The 22,464-nt window shown below is 35.2% G+C and overlaps 1 protein-coding gene across 3 annotated transcripts in view; it reads left to right on the forward strand.

Moving 5' to 3' along the window:
* The window catches only part of FGF14 (fibroblast growth factor 14), a 411,758-nt gene that overhangs the window by 247,761 nt on the left and 141,533 nt on the right, over nt 1-22,464 (forward strand). The window lies entirely within an intron of this gene.

Consider the following 22,464-nt stretch of genomic DNA (forward strand, 5'->3'; position numbering starts at 1 on the left):
CTTGTATGCCAGTGCATTCTCTTTCCCTCTCCCATTTCCCTACAAGCACACATTTCCACTCATTTCATTCATACTAGCCTTAGTATTTCTCTTACAAATTTCTGCCCTGTTAACAGCAGATTAAGTTTTCCTTGTTCCTGATTAGAATCTAGTAGGCTGTGTTTAAGACAAGTATCTGGTCTTCAAGTTGTTACATTTCAGGAATGTAGGTGAGAGACAGAGAATGTATATGTTGAATTTTGCATGAATTACTGCATTGCTTCATGTCTGCTTTATATATGTGTGTGTGTGTACATTAACACATGGTTACTGTTCTCCTGTAATGCCTCAGAGTCTTAGGCCAGGACACCACTGTGCTGAGGCTGTTCCAAACAGCCTTTCTGGATTTGAAAGCCAAAATTAATGGGACTTTTGGGACCACAGCCAATCTAAATTCAGTTTTCACCATATGTATTTCACGGTCATAAAAATAATTTAATTGTTTTTTATTTTGGCTTCTGTTTTTAGTTTTATTCACTTCTCAGTTTTTAAGCATTAGCATTATGGTACAATAGATGAACAACAAAGACTAAGGAGATATTTCTTGAAAGAAATATGCTTTCAATAAATAGTTACCTCATGATACATTTTCACTAAGCTTAGGTTTTCAAGAAATATTTTTTATCTTCCTTTTGAGCCAATTTACATAAGGAACTGTTTCATTCAATAGTATTACAGCTGTCATCCTCAAAACTTGTTCCACTATATATGTTCTAACATTCTTTTTTCTCATTTCAAAATATGAGGTTATTTTAGAAAATATATTTAAGGTGAATATATGTCTATCTATGTATGTTTTAATCATAATAAGCTTTGGGAATTTGTATTGGTACAACAGATGGAAAAGGGCACAGGAATTTTTGCTGTCTTGTAATGTGCCTGACATTATAACCTTGGGCAAGGAGTTTGGTTTGACCTTCCAAAAATGAAGATTAACATCCTTTGCAAATATTTGAGATGGGTAGGTTGAAATCCTAAAAGCACTGTCTCGGGAGTTAAAAGCCTGCTTGATTTTGACAGCTTTGACCTAGGCTGATAGCTTGAATGTTAGGGTGATAAATACAAGAGCATCTGCTATTGGAGCAAGCTTCTTGTTTATGTGGTTGAGGAGTGGAAGGGTTTCTTTGGAATTTTCCCTTAGAAACTACGGACCAGAGCAAGCTGTGCATGATTCATGTCCAACAAATTATTTTTAAAGGGAAACTCAACTGCAAGCCTTTAGTTTAAGAACAAGGCGTTCTTATAGCTGAACAGGGAAAAATATCATATTCCTTTGGTTTCAAATATAAAACAACAGTTCGTTCTGTGTGGATGTGTAAGCCTGCCATTGTAACTACAGCTTTAAAGATACAAGAGATATGGATCTGCCAGTTCTGATGGTATTTGAGCCATAGCAACATCTTATTTTTCTTTTCTGATTATGGGATTTGTTAAGACTAGCAAAATGATAACATCCTTTAGAATATTCTTTTAAGTGCATAACTCCTCCCATGACTAGTCTCAAACAAATACTGACTTTATTTTAGAATGTGTCAAAAGAAGTGTAAAAGTCTGACTCTGGGAACACTATAGAAACTTCACATTTTTATTTTATTTCTTTTTCTTTTTTTAAACAAAACAAAACACTTTTCTCACATTAATTATTAAAAATGAATTTGGTTTTAAGTTTCAAACTTGCCATGAACTTAATCCTTAACTAAAACATTTCTTCATGGCTGAAGCAAATTAGTTCACACATCTTTATTTCATCCCCAACATGTAATAAAAACCTATATCTATATCTACTGTGATATAAAATTTTGATGAAGCTGTTGAATGAAACTCTCTGAGGCTACTTTCACTTCATGGTATAGGATATTGAGAATGAGCTCAGAGACAGATATTGTCACACAGTCACTATTGTGTGTGAAGCTATCAATGTAATGCAAATTATCTTAATTCAGAAGAATGAATAGATCAGTGGTGTTTTTCTGAATCTCTAGTGGAATAAGAGAGTAGTTCTAGGAGCTATTTTCTGTTTGCTTTTAATTCTTTCGAGGAAATATCCCTTAAATGGAAAATGCATATGGTTCTAACACTGCTAAAATCATATGCAAGGAGAGCCCTTCTTTAATACATGTCATGCCTCTGCTCATTCACATGTAAAGTAGACTTCAACTGAAATTAGAAAGTTCAAACACTTCATCTTTACTTCAGCCTGAGCAGTCATTTCTTTAACCATTAATTAATTCGGACTATTAAAAACAAACAAACAAACAAACAAAAAACTATTAAATATGAAAAAAAACATGCCTTTTTAAGTAAAGGTCATAGCAAATTAGGAAGTTAGGAATAATAGAATAATCAACCTTCTTCTTGAGACTGAGACTTCAAAAACAGTTATGGTAACTTAGCAAACCTCCTTTCTGAATTATTCTATATAATCCTTGTCCTTCACTGGGAAACTGTTTTCTTCATGCTTCCTATTTTTGAGTAGCAATTAGTTATCTCTTCTGCCTTTCTCAGGTACTTCCCCCTACCTTTTCTTTTTCTTCTCTTTTTATCCATACTATTTATACACATCCAGCTTTTTACTTAATAGCAGGCTGGAGTTCAGGGTCTGAGTTTAAACACACATCTGGTTCTGGAGGAAGGTGGCACAGATCTCATTGCTGAGGAAAGCAATGTCCTACATTTAATATGTAATAAAGTTATTTCAGCGTAGGCAGTTTAGGGCTATAACTTTCTGATGGTTTTCATTAAACTTATTGCACAATTTGCTCTGACCATCACAACAGAAAAGATACAAACTATGTATAATAAAGTATTTCACTATGCTTTTTCATATTTCTTGTTTTATGAATAAATATGTGAGCAGAAATAACAAGCGGCTCCCTCCACACCACCCCAACAGAAATGAACATTTTAAAATGCATCTGAAATAAATTTGGAGTACTGCATTTGGCAGCTATTTTGGGTCTTATCTATGAAAATCATTAAAATTTTGCCACTGATTTCCATGAGAAGTCACTTCATCAGTGCTATCACTATAATAAAAAAAAAGAAAGTGCTTGTTATGAAGTGGGCTGGCATGAAAGAGGTTTTCAAATTCATAACGAATATAAATGTGCAATTTCTATGTTGCCTCACAATGTAATCAATTGAATCTGTATGTTTGAAATAAATGGGAAAACAAGTCAGTGAGCAACTCAAAACAGAATTCATGTGCAAACATTCTTTCTAGTTGATAAATAAGGTTTTCTTCTATAGGTTGTTTAGATGGATTAACTGAACCAGTCATTCATACCTACTTATCCATTAACATCTTCTTTAAAAACCAGAGTGGAAAGATGATTTGATTTGATTATTGCTTCTATATCCAAGACTAATTAGCCCTCCAGTACATTGTAGTTTTCTTCTATTAGTTTTTTTGGGGGTGAGAAGGGAATTGCATTTTAATCAGAACTACAGGTCACCAGCCCATGCTGTTCTCCATGGTTTTAATTCACTGTTCATAGTCTTTTCCCCTTTCAGAGACTGGGATAAGTCTTCATAGGTACTTGCTACACAGGACAGCCAAGCCCACAGTACCACAGATCTTCATAGGGCTTGTCTCATGGTGATAGTTCCTGTGTGAAGTATCAATGAACTCTAATACAGAGGTCATACTATTACAAGCCTCTTACATCAGAACCTGTAACTGAGACTTGAGTCAGGCTAGTCTGCATCTTCTCAGTAGTATAAGAAAGTGTACTGGAAGAATCAAGACCCTTTGCTTTAACATATATTTTTTGGCTTCAAATTCTGAAGAGACGATATTAGCAGATCCAGAAATGTATGCAATGTTGAACAACAATAGAGCGATAGAGCATTTGTGAACTTGTTACAATAGTCTCTGAAAATTCCTTGAGTCTATAGCATCTTCTTTCTCTCAATACAGAAGTCTTGGAATTATCCTATGTTCATGGCATTGTTTATGAAATAGACTTGCTCTTTGCATGTTATGCTCCCTCTTTTACAAAGAGTCCCTGTAACATTCTTTATAGGAGGTTTCAAAAAAAAAAAAAAAAAAAAAAAGTAAGTTAATTCTATAAAATATTAGTGTCATCTTTGTGATAGAATATTACCATCATAGAATTCTAGTAGCAATAACTACCTCTGTGCTAACAGATCCTAAACTGATATGTAAGCTTCAGAAGTTCAAATACGCATGGCAGTAATCTCTTACCAAGCACTATACGTTTTAATGAATTATGTCAAGCTTTTTAAAGCCATTTTTATGAGTGGACTTGTGTTCTTCATGGCCTCACATTCTTCTTCTCTCTCTTGCATCATGGTGGCTACAGGGCAAGTAGGATCAGTATCATGAACTAGCAGATACAAAGTGCTAAAACTAACAGTTTTCACTAACAGATCAGTGAGCTGCTCTGACTCCCCAGTCAGTGGAAGAGGGAAGCAGAGATCAACAGAGGGAACTGGAGGCTAATGGTTAGATCAACGTAAAATGAAACTGCAGCTCAGTCAGAACCTGTCTAAACAGAAAAAGAGCAAATGCAAAAAGAAATATGCTTTCTTTCCAAAATAAATAAATAAATAAATAAATAAATAAAAAGTGGATTCACATATTCAGTGACCAGCAAGTTGCATTTCTATACCTCTTAAGATTTTTTAAACAGGAAATGGATTACTCTTCCTGGCTTTTCATTATTGGGCCATGCTTAACTGCCCTCTCCAGACTTTGAAAGCTGACAAAAGGGCACACAGGAGGAAAGAAACTGTCTGCGCATATTGAATGTCTTTGTGGGAGCATTCATTGACTAATCCTTAACATTTCTTATGCACATTGTACTGATATCTACATGGCAATTTATTTTGCTTCTGCCACACCATTATATACAAGAAGTGGGGAATGGCTAAATGTTTCCGAATTGCTTGTCAACCTTTTAATTTGTAACTGATGTTTTTGTTAATGGCTGTGCAACCTACTGTGAACTTTTCTCATTAAAATGGCTTGTAAGGCAGCTGACAGTATTACTTGAATTTACATCTTGCATTTAAATTCTATGTCAGGAAAAAAAGACTTTCTTGTTTCCTTCCAACTGTAATACAAGCCTTTTGTATACTAGCATATTATTCTGGATTCTGTTGGGGGGGGGAGGAGGGTGGAATTTTAGAAATATAATCTTTCAGCAATAACAGGAGAATAATGCTGAAAGTCAGTTTCTTCTCTGGCCAAAAAGCTTTTTGATAGTTATTCCATGATATGCAGAATAATGGCTGGTATTGCTAACATTTTATAGGCAGCATGGAGTACTGAGATTTTCAGAAATGACCACTGCATTTGTTACCATGATTTTTGCATAGCTACTTTAAGATGATCTTTAAAGCAGTATAAACCCCAGATCTAAAATATAGCCATGTTCCAGTGTTGTCATCCATGAACACTGCACCTTTCAGATCTTTTTTTTTTCTTCTCTCTCTTAAAGTTTTTATTTGTTTCTTCACTAAAATGAAAATACCTGTGTTTTTCACGTGACTTTGAAATGTGAAAAATTGCTGTTATTAGGCTACTACAGTAGTTTCCTGGTCAATCAAAATCATGTGTTTTGTGAATGAAATGTTTCAATTGTAGTTCCTTGTCCTTAATAACAAAAAAGGAATTTTACTTCTACTCTGCAATTGTGCTATAAACTACTCTGAAAATGTTTGTATTTGTTAGGCTGGTATTTACAACCAAAACCCTCTCCAGAGGGTTTTGAATCCTCTTCATTACTTTAAATATTAGAGCTTAGTTAATTTCTCCTGCATTCACATGCAGCTGGTGCTGTAGAAAATGATGGTTATTTTTCTATATAGTCTCTGTATTTATACACTTAATTGTTGGAGACTATAGGAATCATGAGACGTGAACTATAAGTCTTTTGCAGACAGGAGGACTTTGGGAGTTACTGTTTGCAAACCAGGCAAAGAGAGAGAGGACACTGTTCCTCCTGTTCAAGATGTAGCCCTGTGCCACAGTTAATGGGAGAGGGGAGGTATGGGCATGGCAGTAGCCTTGTAAGAAAAATTTCCCTATGAAAGAAGAGTTTTCTGGCTTTGAGTTCCTATTCCTGTGGCAGTTCTTCACCCCACTCAGTGACTGTTTAGTGTAAAATCCATTACAAGATTGGTGAATATTGCAGGATTTAGAATGTGGAAAGGAAAGGTAAGAACTGTGGATAGAGGGGAAGTAATAGCAAAAACTTGGAGGCAGAAATTATGTAATGTACCTTCTGCCTCACTACCTTTTGTCACTGCTAAGTACTGGAAGCATGTCTGATTGGATATGATTTGCTCAGGAGATTAGTAAAGTATTATCTAATCAAACAAGTGCAAAATAATCCTCAAAAAATTGTATGTTATTCTTAATTCTCTGGGTAATATATATATGTGTATATATGTGCGTGTGTGTGCGTGTATATATATATATTTAGTCATTGTCCCTTAGTCCCCAGGAGCTTATTGTCCTGTCACGAATCTAGCATCTCAAATCTTCTACTGAAAAGAGCCTTCTGAAAGATTTGAAAGTAGCAGTTTGCACAAAGGTTTATTTAGACAAAATACATGTAGCTAATAAATTTTGAGTGCTCTCTTTACTTGTCATTTGAAGAACTTTCTAGCAAGCATGTCTGTGGAATGTTATGAAATTTATGGCCATCTAAACACTAAGACAGTGCTAAAAAAGTGCTAAAAAAAACTATATTCCCTCTCCTGTTTCACCACAATCCAAAAAGGACATCATGCTGATTGCAGTTTGGCACAGTGTGGGCACTCAGAGGCAAAGTCCTTTCACCCTGCCTTGTGACTCCTCTGATTCTGGGCAGAACTTCTGCAAGAGCTTCTGCATTACCTGTCTTGTACTCAGAGGAACAGAAAGAGATCCAGAAAAGTAGAGAAGGAATAGTTAACATATATAGATAGACAGGATGAAGGTAAGCTAATGACAGGTTTCACAAAATGAATTTATAAAATCTTGATCTCTATTATGAAGAGGACACAACCACTGAACCTGAACTGGATGAATAAAGGGAGGGTATGGCTACATACCTTCATGTACATAGCTGGCTGCAAAAATATGTCTCTTATACTACAGCTGTTGCATGCTTCCCTTGGGTCTCACCTAATTCTTAGGATAATTCTTATGAGATTTTTTATGGTCAGTAGAGGGTTGTGAGGATTTTCCAAAAGTTTGGTGTTTGTCTTGTTTGGACAGGTTGGTTCACAACAGAGGGAGTCAAAATTCAGTACTTCCAGTGACTAAATTTATGTGAGCCTAATCTAGCTTTTTGTGTATTTTGTCTTTATAAATCCTTATTAATGGCAAAACTGAGCCTTTAAAAATCACTTATTGCTTGTGTTTGTTATATATACATTCCTGTATTCAGATTCACACTGTGGTTTTTTTAGCAGTTTCGCTAGCTGAAGATTTCTTAAGGACACATGGGAAAATTCTTTTTCTTTTTCTTCCTTTCTTTCTTTCTTTCTTTCTTCGTTCGTTCCTTCCTTCCTTCCTTCCTTTCTTTCTTCCTTTCTTTCTTCCTTTCTTTCTTCCTTTCTTTCTTTCTCTTTCTTTCTTTCTTTCTTTCTTTTTCTTTCTTTCTTTCTTTCTTTCTTTCTTTCTTTTTCTTTCTCTTTCTTTTTCTCCTTTCTTTCTTTTCTTTCTTTCTTTCTTTCTTTCTTTCTTTCTTTCTGTCTCTTTTTCTTTCCTTCTTTTCTTTCTTTCTCTCTTTCTCTTTCTTTCTTTCTTTCTTTTCTCTCTCTTTTTATCTTTCTCTATCTCTCTCTCTTTTTATTTATTTCTTTCTCTTTCTCTCTTTCTCTCTCTCTCACTCTCTCTCTCTCCCTTTCTCCCTTTCTCTTTCTCCTTTTCCCTTTCTCCCTTTCTCCCTTTCTCTCTCTCTCTCTCTCTCTCTCTTTCTCTTTCTCTTTCTCTTTCTCTTTCTCTTTCTCTCTCTCTCTCTTTCTCTCTCTTTCTCTCTTTCTCTTTTTCTTTCTTTCTTTTCTCTCTTTCTCTCTCTTTCTCTCTCTCTCTTTCTCTTTTTCTCTCTCTCTCTCTCTCTCTCATCTTTCTCATCTTTCTTTTTCATTTCTTTCATTTCTTTCCTTTCTTTCTTTTCACAGCATTGCTAGTCAGTCGAGAGAAGTGATTGTCCTGCTCTATTCTGTGCTGGTACGGCCTCACCTCGAGTACTGTGTGCATTTCTGGGCACAACAGTACAAAAAGGATGTAAAACTGTTGGAGAGTGTCCAGAGAAGGGCTACAAAGATGGTGAAGGGCCTAGAGGGGAAGACGTATGAGGAGCGGCTGAGGTCACTTGGCTTGTTCAGCCTGGAAAAGAGGAAGCTGAGGGGAGACCTCATTGCGGTCTACAGCTTCCTCATGAGAGGGAGTGGAGGGGAAGGCGCCAATCTATTCTCTTTTGTCACCAGCGATAGGACCCGCAGGAATGGTGTCAAGCTGAGGCAGGGAAGGTTTAGGCTAGACATCAGGAAGAGGTTCTTCACTGAGAATGGTCTCACACTGGAACAGGCTCCCCAGGGAAGTAGTCACTGCACCAAGCCTGTTGGAGTTTAAGAAGCGTTTGGACTGTGCACTTAGTCAAATGGTCTGAATTTTTGGGTAGACCTATGTGGTGCCAGGAGTTGGACTCGATGATCCTTATCGGTCCCTTCCAACTCGGGATATTCTATGATTCTGTGATTCTTTCTTCTCTTTTCTTTCATTTCTTTCTCTCTTTCAAAGTTTGTGTAATGTTAACATTGTTTAGACCTTGAGTTGGATCAGTTGTACACAGTACAAAAAGAATGATCTTTGATCTTGTTGTGAGGAAACTGCAGTACATAATAATGTGTTTTAGGTGAGTTTAAGCATTATTGTTGCTCTTCGTGCCATCAGATTTTTAGAATATGTAGAGCCGGGGCGAGCAAGATAACATTTCACACATCCTAATGGTCAACTTCTGAGTGAGATTGCATTACCCTGTTTTGTGTATATATGTATATATATATGTCATAAACTGGCAACTATTTTCAATTGCAAATTAATCCCTTATGGCAGGATTACAAGTGAGATGGGTTGTTCTGACTCTTTATGCTCTAGGCTTGGAAAGAATGCACCCTGAGTACACTCATAAATTTTAATAACTTTTTATGTCGTCTTCATCTTCTTCTTCTTCTTCTTCTTCTTCTTCTTCTTCTTCTTCTTCTTCTTCTTCTTCTTCTTTTTTTTCTTCTTCTTCTTCTTCTTCTTCTTCTTTTTCTTCTTTTCTTCTTTTTCTTCTTCTTATTTTCTTTTATTTGACATGCCATGTGGGGAGAGGGTAAGCAAGGAAATTACCTATAATTGACAGTAATAATGAGCATTTCAGAGAATAAACTGTATTTTGTCTATTAAATTCTACCTACTGTTCTTCAGATTTCTGGTTGTTTCTATTTGTTTGTTTGCTTGTTTGTTTTTCCTATACTAGGAATACTAATTACTGATCTACTAGAAAAGCATATAGACATGGGTGAGATTATAGCCTTCTTTATACTAAAGCGAGAACAACTCTGTACTATGCATGAGAACTTTCTGTATTCTCTAATACTGGCAACAGCACTTATTTCATCCCACTGTTATCACAGAATCACAGAATCATCTAGGTTGGAAGAGACCTCCAAGATCACCTAGTCCAACCTCTGACCTAACACTAACAAGTCCTCCACTAAACCATATCACTAAGCTCAACATCTAAACATCTCTTAAAGACCTCCAGGGATGGTGACTCAACCACTTCCCTGGGCAGTTCATTCCAATGCCTAACAACCCTTTTGGTAAAGAAGTTTTTCCTAATATCCAACCTAAACCTCCCCCGGAGCAACTTTAGCCCATTCCCCCTCATCCTGTCACCAGGCACGTAGGAGAATAGAGTAATCCCCACCTCGCTACAGCCTCCTTTAATGTACCTATAGAGGGCAATAAGGTCGCCCCTGAGCCTTCTCTTCTCCAGGCTGAACAACCCCAGCTCCCTCAGCCGCTCCTCGTAAGACTTGTTCTCCAGACCCCTCACCAGCTTCATTGCCCTTCTCTGGACTCTCTTGAGCACCTCCATGTCCTTCTTGTAGTGAGGGGCCCAAAACTGAACACAGTACTCAAGGTGCGGCCTCACCAGAGCCAAGTACGGGGGGACAATCACTTCCCTAGCCCTGCTAGCCACACTGCTTCTTATACAAGCCAGGATACCTGTTGGTCTTCTTGGCCACCTGAGCACACTGCTGGCTCATATTCAGCCGACTATCAACCAATACTCCCAGGTCCTTCTCTGCCAGGCAGCTTTCCAACCACTCATGTCCCAGCCTATAGCTCTGCTTGGGGTTGTTGTGCCCCAGGTGCAGGACCTGGCATTTGGCCTTGTTGAACTTCATACAGTTGACCTCAGCCCATCGGTCCAGCCTATCCAGATTCTCCTGCAGAGCCTTCCCACCCTCGAGCAAATCGACACACGCACCTAACTTGGTGTCATCTGCAAACTTACTGAGGGTGCACTCGATCCCTTCATCCAGATCATCGATAAAGATATTAAAGAGGACTGGCCCCAGTACTGAGGCCTGGGGGACGCCACTAGTGACCAGCCTCCAACTGGATTTGACTCTATTCACCACAACTCTTTGGGCCTGGCTATCCAGCCAGTTTTTAACCCAACGAAGCGTATGCCAGTCCAAGCCATGAGCAGCCAGTTTCTTGAGGAGAATGTTGTGGGAAACGGTGTCAAAAGCCTTGCTGAAATCAAGGTAGACCACATCCACAGTCTTTCCCTCATCCACTGAGCGTGTCACTTTGTCCTAGAAGGAGATCTTATTATGGGAGGAAGCTATTGCTGGTACAGATGATGTAATCAGAAATTTTGAACACATGGGGATCATTGGTGGACTGGAAGCTTTATCTTGGCCTAGCTGACACAGAAATTAGGTCCCCACACTCGATACATGGAATAAAGAGAACAAGTCTAAGACCCTCCTCCAAAGAGCTCAGAAGGCAACCATCATGTTGTATCACTGTGGTTGGACTTCAGTGGCATACAAATGAAAGCCCCACCACAAAACAGAGCATAAGATTTCATTATAATGGATCCAAACGAAATTAATTAATAATTCAAAAACTGGATCTTGACAACGTGTAGGAACTGTATTTCTGGTAGCAAGGCAAAGTATATGATGCCAAAGGGATGACGCAGCCTAACAGGGGAGTCAATGTTACTGTCCACCAAGCAGAGAAAAGAGATAAAGAAAAGATGTCTTACGAAAAGCGTGTTTGTTGACATTAATTTCCATTTGCGAGCTGAGTATCCACAAGAAGGTCTCAGAAAAAGAGTGGGGATATTTTGCCTGCGCTTTTGTGTTCATCTGGAACTGAGCAACCCAGAGCAGGGCAGCTTTATCTTGCCTTTATATTCAAATGATATTAACATATATTTTTCCAAGAGATATCAAAATGTGCTGTTGGTTAGAAGGAATGAACCTGTGTCATCTTTCTCAATAAAATATGTTTCATAGCAGAACTGCATTATTTTTTTCCCTTTTTTTGGAATTCATATTTAACATAATTCAGTGAACAAAATTAGCATTAGTCATACAAAAAAAAAAAAAAAAAACCACAATGAATTACATAATATTTTAACACAAATATTTACCTCAACTAGGATATATTTTAAATTGAAATATTCATTTAGATTCAGAGTTTGTGTGTGTGTGTGAAGGGGGCTGATGTTTGTCTTCCTTCTCAGAAAATGTCCTGCAACCCAGGAGTGCTTTACAACAAAAAGCACCTCAGATTTTCATCTAAGGTTCTCAATCCCCTTCCCCTCTCCTACCCCAGGAAAACACTATTAAGTACAGGCAGACTTGGTTAGGTGGTATGTCAGGTTATTTATGTAAGTGCAGTGAGAAGGGAGAGGAAATCTTGTCTAGAGATGTGTTCAGGCATCACTGAATAACCAGGAAAATGATCACAGCTACGATGCAAAATTACGAAAGTTTCTGCAGATATAACTGAAAGTGTGAAAGTCAGTAATCCTTGATAATTTATAATGTTTCAATGCCTACATACTAAAACTGCTTTACATAATCTTTTAATTAGCATTCTTGTTGGCTTTTGTGAGAAAATTTAAATGGCCTAAAGATTTCTGGTGAGTATAAGCATTTTAAACAAGAAAAAAAGAAAATCCAGGATATTTCAGCTGATGCTAGAATACAGAAAGCCTAGTTCAAACAATGGTTTATTAAGTACTGAAAATTAATAACTTTTTTTAATACCTTTGAAGATTTCCTTTTTTGAAAGCTTATCTGAAGCTTTCTTATTAAACTCCCATAGCAACTTAAATGCTTTAGTCTATTTTAAGAATTAGAGGTGCATTTCAGAAAAACAGAATTAGGCTTCTGAATCTAAATCTAATTACTCCCTTTAGAAACAGAAAAACAAACAAACAAACAAAAAAGTAGGTCTTGCACACAGCAACTCAAAATTGGCCAAATGACTTCACATAAAGGGTGTTGAATAACACTGTGAAGGTCCCTGATAACTCAAACTCTGTGATAGTTAAAGATGGGGTAATATTGTTATAAAAGGGATGTGCTCATCAAGTCCACTGATTCTAGTCCTAATGTTTGTTTGAAGCACATCAAAAAGGCACAAACAGAGCAAGGCTTTTCCTAGAACAGTCTCTATGTCTTTCATTGAAATGTTACCATTCCTTAAAGATACTATTTCTCCAACTCTGCTATGTGTGTTATGATCTGGATTTCCATTATACTAATATCAGATTTGCTGACTGGTGACAATATGATACCCTCACCTAGAAAATAGATAATTATGATTTTACTCCCATGTTTTGCACACATGCTATCATTTCTATGGTGGTGGGAGGGAGAAAAGAGGGGGGGAAGCCCAGTTTATTTTCAGTCTGCAAAAGAAATTTTCTCTTTTCCAAAAAGTTTTTTTTTTTAATAGTTTTATTTTTTTATTGAATACTTTGAATGAAGAAAGCAAGCCTCCTTCATTTCTGACCGGATTTGAAATTTGCTTGGATCACTGAATTGGTCAGCAGTTTATATGAAGAACATCTTCATTTGTTTTATTGTCCAGTCTGTTTAATGTTTGTGTGTTCTCAGTTTGAATATGCAAATAACATACCTGTAATTCCTTTATTCTTGTAGTAAAAAAATTCTGAGTTAGCTTTTTAAAGATATGTTAAATTTTTTAAGATAAGTTTGGGCCAAATCTTGAAATAATGAAGTTGGTGTGCAAGGTGCTGATATTTTTCAAAGGAAATTACATACAAGATTGATCTTAACTTCCACAACATACTGGGAGACAGACGGATTCATTTGTTGTTGTTGTTGTTGCTGCTATTGTTCTTAATTAGGATATTTAAAATAATATGAATTGATTTCTATGAAAGTTGACCTACCTGTATAAAATGCTTTTAACAGTCAGTTTAAAAAATGTGGATTATTATTATTATTATTATTATTATTATTATTATTATTATTATTATTATTATTATTATTATTATTATATGGTGCTTATAAGCACTATTACTTTGTTAAACATAATTTTAAACAAAATCATTGAAAATTTATTTATATGAGTGATAATTACAGCAAGGCATACCCTATTCCACATGTGTAAAACTGCAGCAATAAGTATCTCTTTCCACAACAAATGATGTGTAGGTTGTTTATGTTTTGAGTCTTTTAAGGCCCAGAAAGTATTACTTTGTATCTGGAGAGAGAATATTAGTCAAGCAGCTATGGTTCACAGCAATTTGGCTGCCAGTATGTTCCATTTCTAATGAGTTCTGTTCTTCCTTATCAGTGTAGCATAGCCAGAACCACTCAGTTGTTATTTACAGAGCACAGCTTTGAATTGCATCAAAGAGAGCTTCCACTCATCAAGCTGTTTCCTGGTATTAATTTAGATCTTCCTCCTTACATCTGTAGCTAAAACAAGTTGCTGTAGTGCATAAGCTAGGGCTGGAATTAAATCAAAAAGCTTTGAGACCTCGTGAAAATTCTTATATATATATTTATTTATTATTTTTTAAACACAAAACTACGTTTGCTTATCTGAACACTGAAAAGCAAAGCAAGATACACTTGGAGACTTTTGGTAACAAATGAGACTCAAAGACTTGTGTATGAGGAACCCTGTACACCAGTAACAAGTTCAGTTTCAAGACGAATGGATTGGGAAAATGGAGCTTTGGGGCAGCACAGTGTTCTGCCTACCTGTGTTCAAGGGTGAGCATGTTTTAGAGCTGATGGGACTAGACAGCAGTTTCAGCAGGTCTCTCGGTCTAGGCCTATATGTAGTAGGTCGGTTCTGCTTTGATTGTATTCATCCACTGACTGATGGCTTCTAAGTCACTTCCATCTAGTTAATAAGAAGCTATGAACAAGAGTCATTGACCCAGACAATGCTCAATGTTCTTAAGTATTGAAATGCTGCCAGCTGTAAGCTACACTTCACACCAACATTTCAGACCTCCTCAGTTTTCTGGGAGTTGATTTCAAAATAGTCTTAGGTTGATGTGAGACTATCCTACCACTGAAAATATGCATGCTCCTCTCCTTGCTTCATACCAATTTACAAATCAAACGCAGCAGTTAAAAGGATTATTATTAAAAAAAAAAAAAAAAAAGTTGGATCTACAACTGACTTTTCACGTGACAAAAAGCATAGATCTAGGAGACTTTCTGGGTGCCTTCTGTATACATACTGTCAGCAGATTATTAGGTCCTATTTGAAAATTTTCAGCTGCATTAGCCAGACAATGAACATTATGCTATTAAGATACTACAGATATTTACATGAGAAGTGCATTTACATAATACTAGACTGGTAGGAATTTTAGGGGGAGCTTAATGAGGTATTTGAACATGGGGATTAAAAAGGTGATTTGCTGTAAATGTTCTAACTCTAGAAAGATAATATTTATTATCTGTGATTAATCTTGTGCATTGCTTTTCTTAAATGCTTAGATTTTCTTTCTGTCTCTAAGATGAATAGAAACTCTCTTCCAAACAGCTAGGTTGATTCCTAGCTAATTCTTCTGCAACATTCTGTGTTGGTTTTACAGTTATCTGTTTTCTGTCCTTATCCAATATCTACACTTCAGCTTAACTTTAAAGTACCTGTAAAAGTGTCAGTGAGTTGTACTTTGCAGATTTTGAACAATTATATTATTCAAGGACTGGTAAAGGCTTCTGAAGTAAATGTACTGTTTATATTTTTTTTTTTTAGCCTGCTGATTTCATTAAATGTAAAAATTGTATAAAAGCAATGCAAAACATTAAGGCATTTAGAAGGATTTACGGTTTCATTGTGAGAACCATGGTTCTGTGAAAGAGAGAAAAGAAGGAATTTTCTTTTTCTGTATCAGAACATCTAGGACCTAAAATGATTATGATGGGGAAAAAAAAAAATCTCATGTAAGTAAGTTGGGATTTTTTTTAATTACTTTAAAATAATATATATATATATATATTTAAAGAAATGGACAATCTATCTGCTGCCAGAAAAATATCGAAATATATCCCTATCATACAATTTTTATTCAGCTTTTGCCTGTTGTAAATAACTCTAGGTTCTTACATCAGGGAAAGCAATAAAAGAAAAATTTATCAGTACGTCTTGCAAGTTATTCTCCAGCCAATATATCTGTAGATAACTAGAGTAACAGTGTCCACTGCTGGCAAATCAGATAATTGCACTGCGCATTAGAGTGATACCCTGTTGAACAGTTTTGATGAGTTAACAATTTTGATTGTGAAATACTTCATAATTTAGGTTTCTTGGACTTTTTCAGGTAATTATAGGAGTACTAGGTCACTATGTTAGTGATTAATGCCGTTGCTGCCAATAATAAATGCTATGGCATTTGAGCTAATAGTCAGGAATGTCAGCATAGTAACATAAGCAGGTATCGTAATATTTTTTCTCAAGACTTGAAAATAGGTGTATTTTTTATATTTATGAATAGTATTCATGATATGCTAACTGTTGTGTTTTCAAAATTGAGGATGAGACAGTAAAAGCTTAAGAGCTCTATCTTGATAAGATAATTTATAGGAGTAATAAAGCAAAATTAGATTGATTCTCAGGGAGAGGATGAGAAAAGTCTTGTACCTAAAAATTATTTTAATCAATTTTCTTCTAGTATTTTTGTGGAAGATAATATTTTTCTGCTTTTTTGCTTAACAATGCAAAGCATGTCAGTGCAAAGAAAAAATTTCCATTAATGAAAATAGTGCAGAATGAAAGAAACATTAAGGATCACAAACAATAATATCTCCCTATGCTAGTATAAATTGCATTATCATGTCAGATACTCCTGAATATATAAAATAATTAAAAGAAAAAAAAAAAGATTTATATCTGTCATTAATTTACTCCAGGAGAAATAGCAGACAATGAACTTAACTTTTTTGTTTAGAAACAAGGAAACAGCTGTGGCTTTTATAGAAAACATTACTACTTGCATCTGAACCCTAAAGGAAGGGATGTTCTTATTCATTCATATCTGTTCCAAGAAAAGTGAGAAACCCTTATATAAGGATTTAAAATAAGTATTAGGGAAGACTTGCAAAACAAAATGTCGGTAAGCTTTATATATATATATATATATATATATATATATATAAGCAATATATATATTGCTTGGGTGGCATTTAGAGTTTCCTAATAATTTAAAGCAGAAGATATAAACTCAGTGTATAATTAGGGGTTTAAATGTTGCATAAAGAGCAGACAGGTTATGCACTTTTAAATGTCACTCAGACAAGGCATCTGAATAAAAATATCCCCATACTAACCATCCCAAATTCTTATAAACATCTTTTCATATACAAGTGTCAAATATTCTTTGTAAGATTTTACATATTCATATATTTTGTAATTGTATATATTGTGTGTTGTCTGTATACACTGATGTTATTTATTTCATGAGCAAAAAGACTAAAGGACTTGACTCCTCTATGAAGAGATTAGTTGGAAAGTAATCATCTAATTAACTAGTAAATATCGTGATATAATAAATTTCAAATTATATGAAAGGAACAATCGCATATGTGTATGCAGGTAAACATTTCCCAAGTTACAGTTATAAAGGCAGCTAAGATGTTTTCTTCTTTGCAGTTGGAAAATTTCATATTGATGGCTATTTTTCCATAGGTCTTTTTTTTTTTTTTCAAGAACTTGTGTAGCAAAAATCAATGCGTGTCAAGAATTACATTTGTGGTGATTCCATTCTTCCATTCAAGATACTGCGAATAAGTTCATTGCAATCTTTTTTTTTTTTTTTTTTTTCTTTTACTGCTTTAAGAGTAGAAAGCCCTCTTAGAAGTATTAAGTCAAGCAGGTATAATAGCTTACATATTGGCATGCTCTGTCAACTGTATTAACTGCAGAGGAAGTTCACTGCAGGCTTGAGACTATATTTCTCAGGAATGGTGTTTCTTTTGTTTCTGTAGAATAAAATTTAGCAGACTCACATTGCAGTGACTTTCAGTTACTTCCAAAATGTCTGTTGCTTATTTCAGAATTCATGCAAAATAGAAGACAGTCCTGTTGTGGCTAGATAAGCAAATGCAACAGATGTTGATTTAAGCTGTGCATACTACAAATTAATAAAGAAGCTCATCACTGTTTTTAGGTCTCTAATACTTAAACTGCTCTATGTATCTGTGTGCACTAGAGATGTGTGGTAGCTTTTTTTTTTTTTTTTCTTTAATGAAAGTTGTTATGGCTTGTGTCACTGAAGCTTTTTCTAAAGAACTTTGGTGGCAGGTTTTTTGTTGTTGTTGTTGTTTTTTTCTATGTAATTCTGTTATTAGTACTTAAGAATCCCTCTTCAAGGGGACTATTTAATATGGAAAGTTAAAATCATAGATATAGATATCATGGAAGAAAATGCAGTGTATTTCATTTTTAATTACTTTTATAGATTTGTCCCTTAAAGTGGTCTTGTTCTGTGTGTGTGTGTGTGTGTGTTTGTGTTTTTGTCGTTGCTTCTTCATTGTTTTTGTTAAATGTTGTTTCAAAGAGATTTGTTGGAGATAGGTTTTGGACCCAGTTGAGTTATCCTGGAGAGCTTCATATGATCTTTGTGCTGTTCAGATTTTCCTGTCAATCCAGGTGGTATCTTTCATTCACCTAATCTCAGAAGAAGCGATATCAGAAGTAGAGGACAGATAAGATGAAAACTGGGAATATTCGTTAAAGATATCAGAGGAGAAGTATTAAAAATTAGGAGCTATAATCGTGTGTCTTATCTTGGTGTAAGATTAATTGTGAAAATACTGTGAGAATCTCTATTCACTTTTCTTTTCACTGTAGAAGAATGAAGAGTTAGCTAACAGAAAAACAGAAATGAACATGAAAATTTAAGCAATTAAAACAGGTATATTCCTTGAGTTGTCACTATTCATGAGACTCATTACTACAATATAATCAACGCTATTGAGAGGAAGGAAAGCAAAGTCAAAAAAGCAAAAGCAAGGCTAAGCAATTTCAAAATATGTAATTTATAAAAAACAACCCAATAATAATGTTCAGTGTTGTCCTATTTGTCATCTACCAGACAATTTTATTCAGTTCCCTAAATGAAACCGAATCCTTACTTACATGTAATTAATATGTACTTATTTCTTTGAGTTGCAGACATATCCCAGATCATGTTTGGAAAAAATTTGTTGATGTATAAGATTTATTGCATTAGCTAAGCAATTGGCACTGAGCTGATATAATGGCTCTTACTTCCTTATATGTTATGCATATTAATGTTTAGTTTTCGATAGTTCTCTGCATAACCAGTAACCTAATATAGGACTTTCTTACATGGCAGATTTTTTTTTATATATATATACATTAATTACTCATTAACAGATTGTCTAATTATTTGGATACATAAAGTTGAGTAAGTCTAAAGCCTGTGGAGAAGTTGGATAAAACATGTGCAGTCTTCTAAACCACATACTGGAAACTTACTTTCATCTTATTTAAAGGGATTCACTTTTTTTCAATATATATACATGTGTATATATATATATTACATAGGACTTCATATGCAATCAGTACAGTTTAGCAGGTATGGATTTGGCTCCTTGAGTGCACCTTGAGATGAAAGTTGAGTGCCTTTAATACAGAGCAGTGTAAAAGCACAGATATCCAAATTCTGAAGTATATTAGCATGTTTAATAAACTTCATTCTTAATACTAATGTCTAAGTTTACTAATACTAAGTCTAATCAGCATCAAGTGTTTGGGGCATTAAGGAGTTTAAATTGAAGCACTTCACAGTGGATTGTCTTTGGATAGGTTGACAATAATGCATGAACACATAAAACTGAACTAATTTAAACTGTTTAAACCTCATTGGATAACAATATTCATCTTATTATAAGCATGGAAAGCACTTCAGCTTTCTGAAAAAAAAAGCAACATGTATTATCTATCATTTCATATGTTCATACTGGTATGTTCTCAACAAATATGACCTTTTATGTCAACAAATATTTTTCTATGTTGTTAATGTTTAAAAACTAAACACCCAGCTGCCTATAGAGTAAACCCTTGGACATATTTCTTCTGTCTTATTCAAGTCATTCAGTTATATCTCTTATTCTAGCTTTGTCCTCCAAGAAAAATAAAGAATTAGAAGTTACTGTTGCTTTCCAACACCCACTCTCCCCTCTGTGTAAACACACTGCATACCTCAGGCAGATACAAGTTTGTAGTTACATGAATAACCCTTTCCATAGAACTGTATCAATTTTCCTTGCCATTTCATTATGCAGAATTTGATAAGTATGATAGGTATTTGATTTGATATGTAAATTGAATTTAGACACTTGAATTATGTTCCACCAAAATTATTAGCAACCTTTAATAATTTTGATCAGTACTGACAAATGTTCAGAATCAGAAGCCTAGCACTGTGGTAATCAGTCTGCTGTCTCACTGAACATACTGGAATGTTGATTCAATTCATCCTTCAGAATTTATAAACAAGTATTTTTCACTGCTGAGACATCTTTTCTTGGAATGACATTAAAATTTCTCAATTGCCCAGATGTACTTTTACGCATACCTTGCTATTGTTATGACTAGACAGGTACTTTTACTCCCAGAGAAGCCTTCCCAGTTTGAAAGAAAGCTTAAGGGGTAAGGAATTAATCTTCTTTGCAACTATAGCACAGACTGTCTTCAAAAAAATAATAATTGCTTTTTCAGGGATACAAAATGATCTTCAGCTCTTCAGTCCAAAAGAACTTCTAGATTCACAATACTTGACTAATTGCTTCTAGAATATAAAATAAGATGGATTTACAGCATCACGTTCTAAGTTATTTAGCCAGATAAGCAGGCTGTGTTTGTCTACTCTTGGCCATAAAATGTAATAAAAATTAGCTCTCATGAAACTAAATCATCTTTAGCAGCAATCAAATAATCTGGCATTTTACACTTCTAGAAAAATCTATGCTTGTTAGGACTTTGGGGTGTTTTTCTTAGGGTGCATTTTTTCTGATTTTATTTGTTTGTTTGTTTTTGATATGTGGAATGGTTTCAGGGTATCTGGGAGGAGGAAACATGGGCTGAGTTTGTGTAGGTGGAAACATACCTATGGTAATAACTTTTGGTTTATATTGAAATGAATTGTGAAAGGAAGAACAGTCTTCATACCTGTACTGGCCAGAAATGAATCTGTAGCTTGTAACCTTATCCAAAACAATTGAGAACATACACAAAGTGGACAAAGAGAGAGAGAGGAACACAGCTTTTAAACCATAATGATGACAGTTTGACGGTTTTGATTCTGTAAATTTTGCAGCCTATAGATCTATGTTAGGATACGATTTAAAGTATAGAATCTTATTTTTCAAAATGGAAACTCCTATAAAAACATTCTATGTACCACTAGTACATGAATATACACAAATATTAATGGTGTATATTTTCACTTATTAAACTTTGATGCCTGAAAATGACACATTATAATTTACATTTAAAATTAGATGAAATGGGAAAAGTTTTGTCCCTAGAAATATAGCCAAAAATAAAATTAAGAAAAAAATATGGTTTCATATCCTAATATATGGTAAAACAAGTATTTCACATACACTTTATATGGTGAATGCTTTTCTCAAAAATTCATTAAAACAAGTAATTTTAAAAAATCTTCTTTTTTATTATTTTTTATTTTATTTTAGTAGACTCCTGAAATCTATAAGTTAGTAGTTAGAAATGAACAGATGGAAAAATGAAGAGTATTGAAAATTCCCTCTTTTGCTTTAAATCATTTGTTTGCACATTGAGAATTTTGTTAATCAGAAATAAAACTCTATTTTAATGTAGCAAATGTTATAACTGAGATATTTCCATTTGTCCTCAATGCATAATCTTATGCATTTACTAGTCATTAAGATAGCAGATATGTTCCTACTTCTACAATCCATCTGTTAGGAAAAGCTTCACTTCGACTAGAATTGCACACATTTTATCACAGGTTAAGACAGCAGATGGCTCTCTTGAGTTTTCTTTGCAAAACCTCAAACAGTAAACAACTGCTCTGCATTTCTGAGATGCAAGTGGAAAGCTATTGTTTTTGATCTCTGCATTGAGAAACACATCTTCTCTTGTCTATAGGCATGCTGCCCATCTTCATCTTCGTTCTTTGGACATGACCCCGATCATCATAATGTTGATAAATGTTAGGGTGTTTTGGCAAAGGTCCAGTATTTGAAGGAAACTATGGAAATAGAATGAGAGTAATAGATAATATAGAGTGGGTAGTATCATGGATAGTACAGGGCAAAAGAACGTGGAACTTTACAGAGGGAATCTCACACACAAAAATTAGGGCTGTTTGTATACCATTCCTAAATTCCTCTGAAAATTCAAGATAATAGTGGGATGGGCTTTATTTCACTCCCTCTCATTCCTTCCCTTGTTTGGAGCCAGGAGCCAGGTCTGTGGGCTGTGTCCTGTAACCTCCTCCCTCGTAGGCAGGGGACGACGTCCCAGGGCCACCCGCCGTCGGGCTTCCTGCGGCTGTCCATGGTGCTGAAGGCAGGGGCCGAGCGGGGCCGGTGGGAGCCCCTCAGGAGCACCTACACCTAGACAAAGACCTACAGAAGTCAACACTGTGTCTTGCCCACTTTCTGGGAAATATGGGTAAAAAAAAAAAAAAAAAAAAAAAAAAAAAAAAAAAAAGAAGCCTAATGCAAAACTAGCACAGTCAACTGTAAATGTAAAAAAACTAAAAAATAGCCCTCACTTTAATTGCATTAGTTAAGGTAATTGTAGCAGTTGTAAGGAAATTGCTGCTCTGTAAAAACTGCCAGACGGAAAATCCAGTGTGAGTGTTTTAG

This window comes from Cygnus olor, chromosome 1, assembly GCF_009769625.2.
Source record: "Cygnus olor isolate bCygOlo1 chromosome 1, bCygOlo1.pri.v2, whole genome shotgun sequence".
Lineage (NCBI taxonomy): Eukaryota > Metazoa > Chordata > Aves > Anseriformes > Anatidae > Cygnus > Cygnus olor.